This window comes from Esox lucius, chromosome 11, assembly GCF_011004845.1.
Source record: "Esox lucius isolate fEsoLuc1 chromosome 11, fEsoLuc1.pri, whole genome shotgun sequence".
Lineage (NCBI taxonomy): Eukaryota > Metazoa > Chordata > Actinopteri > Esociformes > Esocidae > Esox > Esox lucius.
In genome coordinates this window covers 20,980,998-20,992,637 of record NC_047579.1, presented here as the reverse complement: position 1 = coordinate 20,992,637, position 11,640 = coordinate 20,980,998, and the positions used below count along the sequence as shown (strand labels likewise).

General features: G+C 45.5%; 1 long non-coding RNA gene across 1 annotated transcript in view; it reads left to right on the top strand.

Moving 5' to 3' along the window:
* Positions 1 to 896: 896 nt before the first annotated feature.
* The window catches only part of LOC105029452, a 95,529-nt gene continuing 84,785 nt past the window's right edge, over positions 897 to 11,640 (top strand). The window contains exon 1 of the long non-coding RNA XR_829487.2: positions 897 to 1,622. This is a non-coding gene — a long non-coding RNA (uncharacterized LOC105029452). The remainder of the gene's footprint in view (positions 1,623 to 11,640) is intronic.

The following is an 11,640-nucleotide window of genomic DNA, read 5'->3' as shown; positions in this document are numbered from 1 at the left end:
GGGAATCTGTAATCTATGGGTTTTACTGAAACAGCCATACATATTGTAGATTGCCTTAGCCACCACTAGTTACCACTAGTTACAAGTTTATATAATTTAACTAAATGGTTGTTTAGTGTTGCCGTAAGCATGGATAACAGTTGCTCTTGGCTAGAGTTTCAGTGTATGGAACCATCACCATCAAATTGTTAAATCATAAACATATTCCTTTAAAGCAAGAACAGAGCTTGAAACAGTAAGAAAGCATATCCTCAGCTGTTGTTTCTGTAGAAATGAGTCAAACTATGCTCACGAAAAATTCATACATTACTTCCTTCTACAATCCCCAATGTTCCAAAATGTATGAATCACCTCAAGAAATCCCCTTTAAATGCTGGCTACATTGCAAGAGGTGTTCATACGGTTTTAGGTTAACATTATTTTGCTCATTGGCATATCATTTGTTCATTTATATTGCTGGGCAATATAAATAATATTGTAGCCTACATTAAGGGGTGTTTTGTTGAGGAGTCATGTGGCTGAAGAGCATCCTTTGATACATTTCAGGGCTAGGGTTTACGTTTTAGCATCTTTAATTCAATACAATACAATGCAAATGCAGGGGGAAAACACTCGTTTCATGTTGATATGCCAGCATGTAGTTGTATGTGCATATGCCAATTTGTAAGGATTTATGTAAATACGAAATCGTTTTTTTTTTTTTATTCCTCTTCTCATTCCCCTATTACTTGCGTCAAGCCTATTCATTTTCTGCTGTGTGCGCGTAGGACTTGCAGCTGTATCAAACAACTACAAGTTTTACACTACATTTCCCATCGCGCTTAGTTTCTTTACGTCAGGTGAGCCTGGCATACAGTGAGCTGTGCTATACCAAGCATGGCTCAGTGTAGCTTCGGCTCTGCGGGAGAATGTTGTCTGTCGCTGTGTGGATGAAGAACAGCAGTGAATCCAAGCAGAGTAGTCAGTGTGAATATCCTACTATGAATATTAATGGATTACAAGGGCGACACAGTTTGAATTGTTCACAAGGATTTAACAAAAGGATTTATCACTGAAACATTTTGAAAAATCATTAGGATGGACGCGAAAGGATTTATCCCTCCGCTTAGCGGAGCACACATGCGGTTATTGTTATTATTAAGATGTGGAATATACTTGCAATTTGTATGGATTTAATACGTGTTTATTGATTGTTTTAGTGGGTATACTAAAACAGTCAAACAAGTGGGTATGCTTTTTGTCTTTTACGAGGGATATATTTCAAGCTCCAGCATTCGCATTGACACCTATAGCCTCCGGACAGAAGAGGTCCCATTCAGGGACGCCAGTGGTCCGACACCGACATGCCGGCCTATGGGTCTCTTGGGGATAGCCTGCTACTTGAGGATGGCTGAACTTCAGCTGTCGCCAATGGAAATAAAAAGACGCACAAATTGGGATCACTACGACTTTGTGATGACTGCAGAATTGGGAACAGTGCAATGGGATTGGATTGTAGCCTATGTTTTGAGTGGCATTTTTGAGGGGAATTCCTTAATTATGGAGAAGGTACTCATGTTTTGCTAGTCTGTACGGTATGGAATAGACCATTACGCATTCCCAAATGGATTGATAACTGAGAGGTACAGTGCAATTATTATTCCTATTTTTTGCTGTTTGAGTATTTTATAAATGTTTTAAATGCTTTGATTAATAGGCAAGTGTTTTCTAAGATTTGTGTGAAATTATAGATCCCTTATAGAATGGAAGGTCATCTTCTAACGCGACAATTACCTCTGGATCTAATGGCCTTTATCATACTGTGAGTTGACTTTATACCTTATGGTTTCCGTTATTTGGCGCTGAACCGTCGCGGACATGCTTGTTCATGACACGTCTGCATATTAAGCCATTAGGTAACACTATAGGAAATACGCTGTAGTAAACTTCGCAAGGACAATATATATTTGAAACACCTGTCATGAGCAAACGTCAGTGTGAATAACTGAAATGTTCTCACAGCACTTGTCTTGACGCATGCACCTGCGCTCGGGGAGCTATGTCACAACTACCCAGGTGTGCTTTGATTTAGAAAAAAACAAATAAACTACTGCGTGCTGGTTGGTTGTTGGGTGAGAGGAACAGAGAGGATTACTGTAAAGTTGTCCTTGTTTCTTTCCAGTGGATATTCATATATGTAGGCTATATATTCTAAGGACCTATTGTGCCCTGCGAGGCTTGTCACCTCTCCCATATCACTCTAACCAAGTGTGACTAAGCCACTTGTTGTGGTTGCCATGACACAGGGAAGCCTTTCAATGCAGCTGTCATTCCCACATGTTTATGCTGTCAAGAGGAGTATGCATACCGACTTACACAATTGTTAAACATTTATAATTGCTTGATTAAAGAGGATATCAAACGTAGTCTATTTGCTGTCTTTAGTAGGTGCAGCCTCTACCTTAGCTCAGTTATTTAATGCATTTTATTTGGGACGAACTGGTCACCATACCAAAAAGTTGGTTTATTTTCTCTTCAAAGGTGTGAGACAATGATCAGCTTATCAGGTGTTGCAGCACTGTGTGGTGCAGATGTTTCCCATGGACTTTTGACAGGAACAGCTTGATAACTGGATTTCGCGCTGACAGTAGCGCTGACAGCATGTTTTCAGTGTCTGCGTGGTTGGCCAGCTTAAAGCTGTTTGATGTCTGTATTTAGTCTATGTCCCCTTTAAACCCAGGGTTGCACGTAAACGACCGCTGCTTTAAGGCTGTATGCGTTTCCTCTTTACCTCTCTCTGTGTATCACCCCCAAGACGCTTCGCCTGTGTCCTCTATTCTCCAACCCACACTCTTTACATTCACTACCCCCCCCCCCCCCCCACCACCACCACCCCCCACCCACCCAGGTCCTTAACAGTAAAGAATTCAGTCTATTGTTGAGGCCCGGGGACAGACACCCCACTATATGTCCGTCCGTATCCACCGCGGAGGACAGAGGAGCACCCCTAACCCTCCGACCCCCAGCACTGCAAACCGCTCCTCCATTAAAATCTTCCCCGAACAAGACCCCCATTCTCCTCTGAAGGGGGACCCTCTGTCTGACGCCAAGTGACTCTCATGGACGCCATTGACAGAGGGACACTTGCCTCCACAAAAGGAGCCGGAGTGTCAAATAAACTCGACCCCCCCCCCCCCCCCCCCGCCGCCCCCAACACACACACACAATAATTCCTTTATCGGGGCTCCCCGGAAGGGACAGGAAGACGGACTTTGTGTCAGTGAACGGACCTCGATGAAACTGGTTCTTTTTTATTTTTATTGTTTTTGATTCGTTCTTCTTCCGTACGTTTACGTCTTCTCCGATGGAGCGGTGAGGTTGTGCGTCTCTGCCCTGTAAAATGGATGCCTCTCGCTCCCGGCGTCTGTGCGGCTCAGGCTTGGATGAGGTCTACCGGCTTGGACGAGGTCTACCGGTTTGCGCGGGCTCGACCGGCGCATTTAACTAGCAAAAGCTTCCCACAGCACCACACATCACGCTCCACATGCAGAGGTGACGGGCAGCCCTAAAAGCAGGAAGAACATTTTGGCAAATCAAGAGCTAGAGTATGTTTTTCTTCTTTCTTTTTCTCTCCTCCCCTTGGCCTTTAACTGCTTGAAAATGAGTCTGGAGGCAGTAAAGTTGGAATGTGCTTTCTTGCAGAGCTAAAGGACTTGGCTGCGGAGTCATACGATACACTTGTGGTGAACCGCTACGGCCGGGCCTACATGACCGACTTTCTTCGGTTAGGAAGGCGACATCTCCCTCCCTGATGTTTACCTACGAGTCATTCTCCCGTTACAATAAGTGAGAGGTATTTTGTGACGCTCTCTCTCTGCGGCTGACAGGGCCACTTTCCGTGACAGCAAGCAAACAGAGATGAAGGAACCTGTTGCTCTTTGAGTGATGGGGTTTGTTGCTGTCTGCAGCCATTGCTGTATTTCCTAGTCCCTTCGACTAGGAAGTTGTATCACGGCGAGCCGCTGTCCTGGTTGTTTTAGCTCCGACCTCATGTACCCTCCAATCCTCATACAGTATTTAATAGTCACATTTTTCGAGTTGTGGGCTAAATTAGGGTTGGGGAGACATACGACCGGCCTTTACACATTTTCCAGATACTGTAGAAAGCGGAGCTTTTTCTCATACCGGCCCTCCCGTGGGAAACTACCCCGCAACCGTTCAATTCCTATTGAGTCACGCAGGACAGCCGCTGGGACGTCGACTCAATGTTACGGGCGGTGTGAACTTCAGTCACAGAGACAGCGCGCCGGGGACCCGAGGGGGGCTGTTGTGTAAACTCAGGCCTGCTGAAGGAGGTGGCGCGGTGGTACCCCCCCCCCCCCTCCCTCCCGCTCCCCGCACGCGTGGTAGTTGAGGCGCACAGATCTCCTTGCGGCCGTGGAGCTGGCAGAGCGTGTTAATGGCGTGTTTATAGGCTTAAGGCTGAGTGGTGATTTGTCATGTCCAAACTGACTAGAGGTTTACCTCGGGTTGCGCGCTGCACAGTCTCTGGTCCACTGGCATGTCATTCGTGCATTCGTGTGCGCGCGTGTGTTTGCGCGTAGGTCGCAGACGTTCAGGACGTCCCGGTGAATGTTAGAGCGGGTGATCTCTTGAGTCTCCAAAAATGACTGAAGGGAAATGGAATTATAGGTTAAGGATTGGTTCATCTACTCATGTTCACAGTACATGTACACAGCACAGTTAATCTATGGGTTGGACACTGGTTTCCCACACTGTGGAAACTAGCCGGCCTGTAAGGGGTAAGAAAGGAAGAGAAATATGTATTCCCACTGACATCATCCCCCATACCAGAAATGACTGACCCATGACTCAATCCACTGTATCTTGTTGTCTAACATTTGTTGCCCACTTCTTTCTTTTCTGTCTTTCTCCACCCCTGTCCCTGTCTCTCTCTCTCTCTTAGTTTGTGTGTTTGTGTGTGTAGAATGTTAGGATTGCTCTAAAGTTGGTTCTGAACAGGAGAACTGTCATTTATTAGTGGTACTGGAACAATGGGGAGCTTGTCTCTGGGGTGGGAGGGGGGCCTGCGGTGGGGGCCAGTCCAGCTCCCTCCGACCCTCCGACCAAGAACAAGCACCCGTCTGATGGAGGGAACTGCTGACCCTTCCTGAGCAAAATGGCACCTTTGTTCGGAGGTGTATGTGTTTGTGTGTGAGAGGCTGAGTTTGTGTGTGCGCGTGTGTGTGTGTGTGTGCGCGTGTGTGTGTGTGTGTGTGTGTGTGTGTGTGTGTGTGTGTGTGCGCGTGTGTGTGTGTGTGTGTGTGTGTGTGTGTGCGTGTGTGTGTGTGTGTGTGTGTGTGCGCGTGTGTGTGTGTGTGTGTGCGTGTGCGCGTGTGTGTGTGTGTGTGTGCGTGTGTGTGTGCGTGTGTGTGTGTGAGAGAATAAGGGGGGTCTGACAGACGGGGAGGGTTGTGCAACCGCGACGTGTTTTTTTTTCTTCAGCACTTTGGTGATTTTCCCCCCATTTGTGATTCTCTCTTGTAGCCCTTTTAGCTGTGTTTGCTCCACTCTTTCTCTCTCTCTCTCTCTTTCTTTCTCCTCTTTCCTTCTCTATAACTATGTCCCTCTTTCCCTTTCTTTCTCCCTCTCAGCATGCTCTTACAGGGTGGAAGGTGAGGACTTGGCCGGACACGGTTTAGGTGGTCTAAACCCATTGGGCTGGGTGAGGAAGACCTCTATTGGCTGCCAGTTTTCAATGTTTGCCGTATTGCTTCAGTGAGAATCAGTCAGCTCAGTTACCTCCTTGGGTTTCGCTGCTGTTCCAGACATTTATGGTAATGCCGTGGATGTTTTCTGCCTAGACAAACTGATTTTTATACCGGATCCCCATGGCTTCAGGAGAAGTCGTGTGTCGAGGAGGAACTCCCCAGTGCCCGCATGTTGTTTACAGAGGCGGTTCCCACACTTCTCCTCTTCGAGATGGATCGCAATTCTGCTGTAGCCCTGAACTAGCTCCCCCGATTCACTTATTCAAGGATTTGATGATTAGTTGACAACCTTAGTGGGTACTGTAGATAAGTACATGTAGAAGCAGGGAGTCCCAGAGGTGAGGTTTGAGAACCACTGATGTTCAGATCAGGAGCGTGATTCTCCAGATTATTCCATGCTACACCAGAGCACAGAATAACTCCAATAATGTATGAGTAATGAATGGGTACAGGAGTCTTCCCCCTGCAGTGTGCCCACCAAAACTTTAGGATGCTACTGCTACTACTACTACTACTACTACTACTACTACTACTACTACTACTATTACTACTACTACTACTGTAACCTTCAAATATGCCATTCATAATGATCAACCATATTCAACTTATTTCAATTCAATCTTCATATTTCGCCCATAGTGACTATGGTTGTAATGAATGATAACAGTAAAAGCCTTGGGACAGGTTGTAGGTATGATAGGATCAATTCCACTGGCCTGCCTTGTGTCAGTGGTGTATGAGGGTGTGTAGACTAACCCCCACAATAACCCCCCCCCGGCTCTTACATTTACCTTGGCTGGTTGACAGATTCTAAGTAGAGGACCCACCACCCACGAGGCTATCCCCTCCCATTGTCCTCTCCCCTCAGATGTGGCCTGCGAAGGAGGGAGGCTTTGTTTGAACAGGGGCTAACGGGAGACGAGGGAGGTAGCCAGATTGGTGATTTCCTACAGGAAAACCACAGCTTGAGTGGGTTGGGTGTAGCCCCCTCCCCTGCCTCGGGAAACACATGCGTTATGCTCTGTGGAGGGCGGGCACGGCGGTCCGTGGATAGTCAGAGTTCCGCTGAGGGGTATGGTGAGGGTTTCAGGGAGGCTGCCGCCAGGAGAGACTGCCCTCTTCTTTCATTTCATTATGGTCCTTTCATCTCTTAGTCCTCTTCCCAGACCTGACCAGGGCCTCTCTTCGATACAGGTCAAGTCGCTGAGATACAAACTTTGGGGAGTAGTTAAAGAGAAGTAGGAATGAGAGAGGTGAGGCAGGTGAAAGGGGCGGGAAATGTCTGATAAGAGTGAGCTAGGTCAGAGGGGGGAGGGGTCATATACAGGCAGGGAGCTTGAGTTCTTGCCCGAGGGAAGACCAGTGCCCCTTCTCCCTACTCAGTATCTCAGCACAGTCAGCCAGCCAGCCAGCCAGTCAGTCAGCCATTGAATCAGCCATCCGGTCAATCAATAATTCAGCGTATCTGTCAGTCAGCCAATCAATGAGTCAGCCAGTAAGCCAGTCAGTGAGTCTATCAACCAGCCAGTCAGTGATTCAGCCAGCATGCCAGTTGTTGAACCAGCCAGTCATTCAGTAAGTCAGTCACCCAGTGAGTGAGTGAGTGAGTGAGTCTGTTAGTCAGCTAGCCAGTCAATCAGTCAGTCAGAAAAGATACTTGACAGTCTGACAGCAGAGTACAGGGGCATCTCTGTCAGGACAGAACAGGACAGAGGCTCTGCTTCATCCCCACCGGCCAACAGGAAGGCCAGATCTCACCGCTCACCCGTGGCCACCTCCCACCTCCAGGCACACAGGGACCCTATGGATTCTAACACTGGTCAATAGAAGAGGCTGTCCCAGGGGCGGCGGGGTAGCGCTGAAAGATGCAGCCCTGAACAGTGAGCGACTTGTGTCTGAGTGACTGGATGTGTTGAACTCGGAGGCTCTGAAAAATCTCTATTTTTTTCCAGGCAGGTGTGTGTTTAGCGGTTGGCTGGGGAGGGCTTGTGGGTGTGGACACCTGTATGTCTGCATGAGTATACAACAGAGGGGTTATGTTCTGGTGATGATATTCTTAATACCGGGCATTCTATCTGCTGTCACACACAGAGGACTCTCTCTGTCTTACACACGCACACACACACACACACACACACACACACACACACACACACTCTCTCTTTCTGTGGCTTCTCTTGTTCTTTGTGTCATTTTGTTTCCTTCTCACGACATGTCACATTCCACCCAACCTCTGACAACAACCGACTTCCTTGCTTAGTCTTATTCCTTGGGATCTGGTGTGGTTGTGTGTGTGTGTGTGTGTGTGTGAGTGTGTGTGTGTTCCTACGGTGGTTGCATGCATTGGTATACGTTTGAGAAAATGTGGTTACATGCATTGGTTAGAGGAATACAACCCATGGCACATCAGGTGAAATCATTTTGTCAGTCCTCACTTATAAGAGTATATTCTTGGGGTAGTTATAATTAGTTTATGGTTTAGTAGTTATGTTTAGATTTAAGTTTATTTTTTTAGGGGGTAAGCTTAGTGTTGATGTTAGGATTTAGTTGGAATTAATCTAAATTGCAATACATTTCGGTCACAAAAACGTCCTCACAAGTATAGTAAAACAAGTGTGGGTTTGTTGCACCTAGCTAGATGATGTCCATTCAGAAAGGTCCTTCTCAATTGTTCCCTCTTTCTCTGAGCCATTTACATCTCTGTGGAGTGAACAAAGGAGATGTGTGAAAAAGAGCTTGGAATGTCCTGGATGACCCGAGACCCTAACACAGACCTCGACACCAAGGCACCCAGATTGCCAATAAGACAGTTTGTGTGTTTGTGCGCGTGTGTGTTTGGGTCGGACAATATTTCTCAAAGATCAATTTCACAATGCCTTTCTTAATTCATTTTGTTTGTTTACACATAACACTGCATGTTTCATGAGTAACACTTGTTTGTGACCTCAGGGCCACAGCATAGAAATCCCAAGTGGGTACTGAACAAAACTTTCAATAAAGTGGTCTTTCTGTTCTGTTTCTGTTCACTGTTAATCCATATTAAAACCATTTAGTCAAAATACAAATAGCCATGGGGTATCCATACATTATTACAATATGTGTCTATGCCTGCGTACCTGTCTGTGCGCTTGCATGTGTGTGTAAATCAGTATCCCACTCCAGCTAAAAGAGGCAAACGGAAGATCCCATGGGATTGATGCTAGCTGGTTCACTGAGCGGGTCTCACAACCATCCTTCTGTAACATGTTTTGGCAGATCTTGTTTACCAGTATCCATTTGGTCCAGTATTCTCTCTAGTGTCAGCAGGTGAAACTCCTACTACTTCAGTTAAGTAGAAGACACTATCTTCCATCAGGCCTCCCAACCTCAGACATGGCAACTTAATATCTGAGAGTGTCTTAGTTGTTATAGCAGTTAAATGTTGAAAAAATGCAAAGGCATTTGTCTCCATTTGCAGGGGTGTGTATCATTGTTTTATCACCAATATGTCCAGTTTCAACTGGATATGATAGATTGCTACTGCTATAAAACACAGGATTTGGCGTAACCTCTTGAACAGAGTCCTAACCTGTTGAATGAACTGGAGTGATTGGTTCCTAAGGCAGTCAGTCTTCTCAGTCCCTCCAAACCCTTTTAGACTGTGCTAGTTAATGGCTGCTGCTCTCTAGTGGAAGATGGCATTGATTACACCAACATTTTAAATTCTGGGAGCCGTAGCACAGAGCTCTCGACCATGGATATGAGGATTGTTGTACTCTCCAAGCATTGTTTCTGAGACCTCGCTAAATTATATTCAGAAAATATTCCAACTGATTCAGGAGGATTTTTGACTTAATGCAGACGTAACAGTGAAAGCCAACAGGGAAAACGGTTGTTTATTACCTTACATTTTTCTGAGATGACTGCAGGGACTAACTTAACAAATATTCACATGTACTAAAGAAACATAAAATGAATGATAACATGAGTATTGATGGTATTGAAACGAAATCTTAGTTTTTTTGTAATATCTTCATACAGAAAGCGTCACATATTTGTTCAAGCTTTTATTGGAGAACATGCACAGCCATTCTTTTCAAGGTCTTGTTTTTAGGTTCCCCTCCTTTGGGTAACTCACTGCCGTCCCATTATTGTGTATAAAAAAAAAAATGGAGGCTGGGGTGGTGGTCCTTTGGGGTAACTCACCGCTATCCCAGAAAGGACAAAGAGAACAAAAAAGATGTAGGCATGGGTTGTGGTTGGGCTTGCACGAGCATGCTAGTAGGACCACCACACATCAGACTGAGTAACCTGATGATTAAATAGTCATCATGAAATACAATAATATGATTGGAGCGATCCCCGACGTCAGCTAAAGTGTCGCTGGCCAATCACCACATCCTGTCTGAACTGGCTATGCACCCAGTCAGCACCATGTACCCAGGTACTGTAGACTGAGCAATGCCTCAGCCGTTAGCTGTACCCATGTACTGTAGACTGAGCTACGCCCCAGCCATTAGCTGTACCATGTACTGTAGACTGAGCTATGCCCCAGCTGTTAGCTGCCCAACAGGCCCCATTAAGAGACTGGTGCGTCGGCAACTGAAATGCCTCCACACCAACATCCTAAATTCCTTCCACAATATCCCTCCCAGGCCTAATTTAGATACCTTCCTTACTGACATCTCCAGGAAAGGCCCTCCATGGGACCCCCTCAACTCCTGCCACAGGAGCCGCGCCCAACCAGGTGGCTTTTGGCACTGATAAAACCCGGCATTATTCGCCCCTTTGGTCCCGTAAAGTAGCATCAGGCAGCAGGAGTCTCAACCAGGTAGACTCAGCAAAACTGAGCCCGTTGGTACAGCCCTAAGGCCAGCTTACTTTCAGCCTGTTCTGCTCTCAGCTGTTTGGCCATGTTCCTTGGCAAAGATTTCACAAACTCATCCCCAGCAGATATCGATCACAAACAAATATAATCATGTCCTTTCGAATTGGACAAAAACGGTGGTCACCTAAAGCCTGCCTTGATAGGGACTAGCCCCAATTGCTAGTACTTTTTAACACAATATCACTAAGTGTTTGGATGATTTCATTGTATATAGAAAAACAGATTTTCTTTCTTGATAGAGACTTGGCAACGACCACATTATTAAGTGCTGCTAAACCAGGCCACACCATTTGAAATTGTTACATTTCTTAGCCTCGCAATACTGGCCACAAAGAAGGTGGAAAAGTAAAGTGAATTCCAGATTGAAAGAAAACCACACCCTTTTAAAATGCTTAGTTTTATAACTGATCTCTAACTCTAAATAGGTGCTGCTTATTGTGGTTTTATGAGTGACTAATGCTGAACTACTACAAACAACTTATTTCTGTCTGGAATCTGAAGTCCATCGCACACTAGTTTATTCATAATAGTGTTGTTCTCTTGTGTTTGGTGACTTGCTGCATCCTCAACCGCACTTGACAGAGCAGATGAACAATATAACCAGAGGCAATGCAAAGTCCTTCACAGTGGTGTACCATGAAATCCTTCAAATGCTCTTGACCATAGTTTAACAAGGACCATAGTTCCATCAATGCTATTGGGTGCAAACTGCATACAATCCAGAGGTTAACAAATCTGACTGTTAATGCTAGGGCCCTGACATATCATTAGACCCTGACCACCCCAAGTAAAAAAGTAGTATACCCGTGGATTATTTTGGAACTATTACTTTCTCTTTTACTGAAGTACACCACTTAGTATTAAAATGTTCATGCTATCTCAATATTATTAAGTATACCTTAGGTGGGTTTCAATGGATCCACTATTTTAGTATACTTAAAATATGAAATAACTCAAAATATAACCACCAGTCATACATGTAGAAAAACTAATTATAACTCAAAATATAATCACCAGGCATGC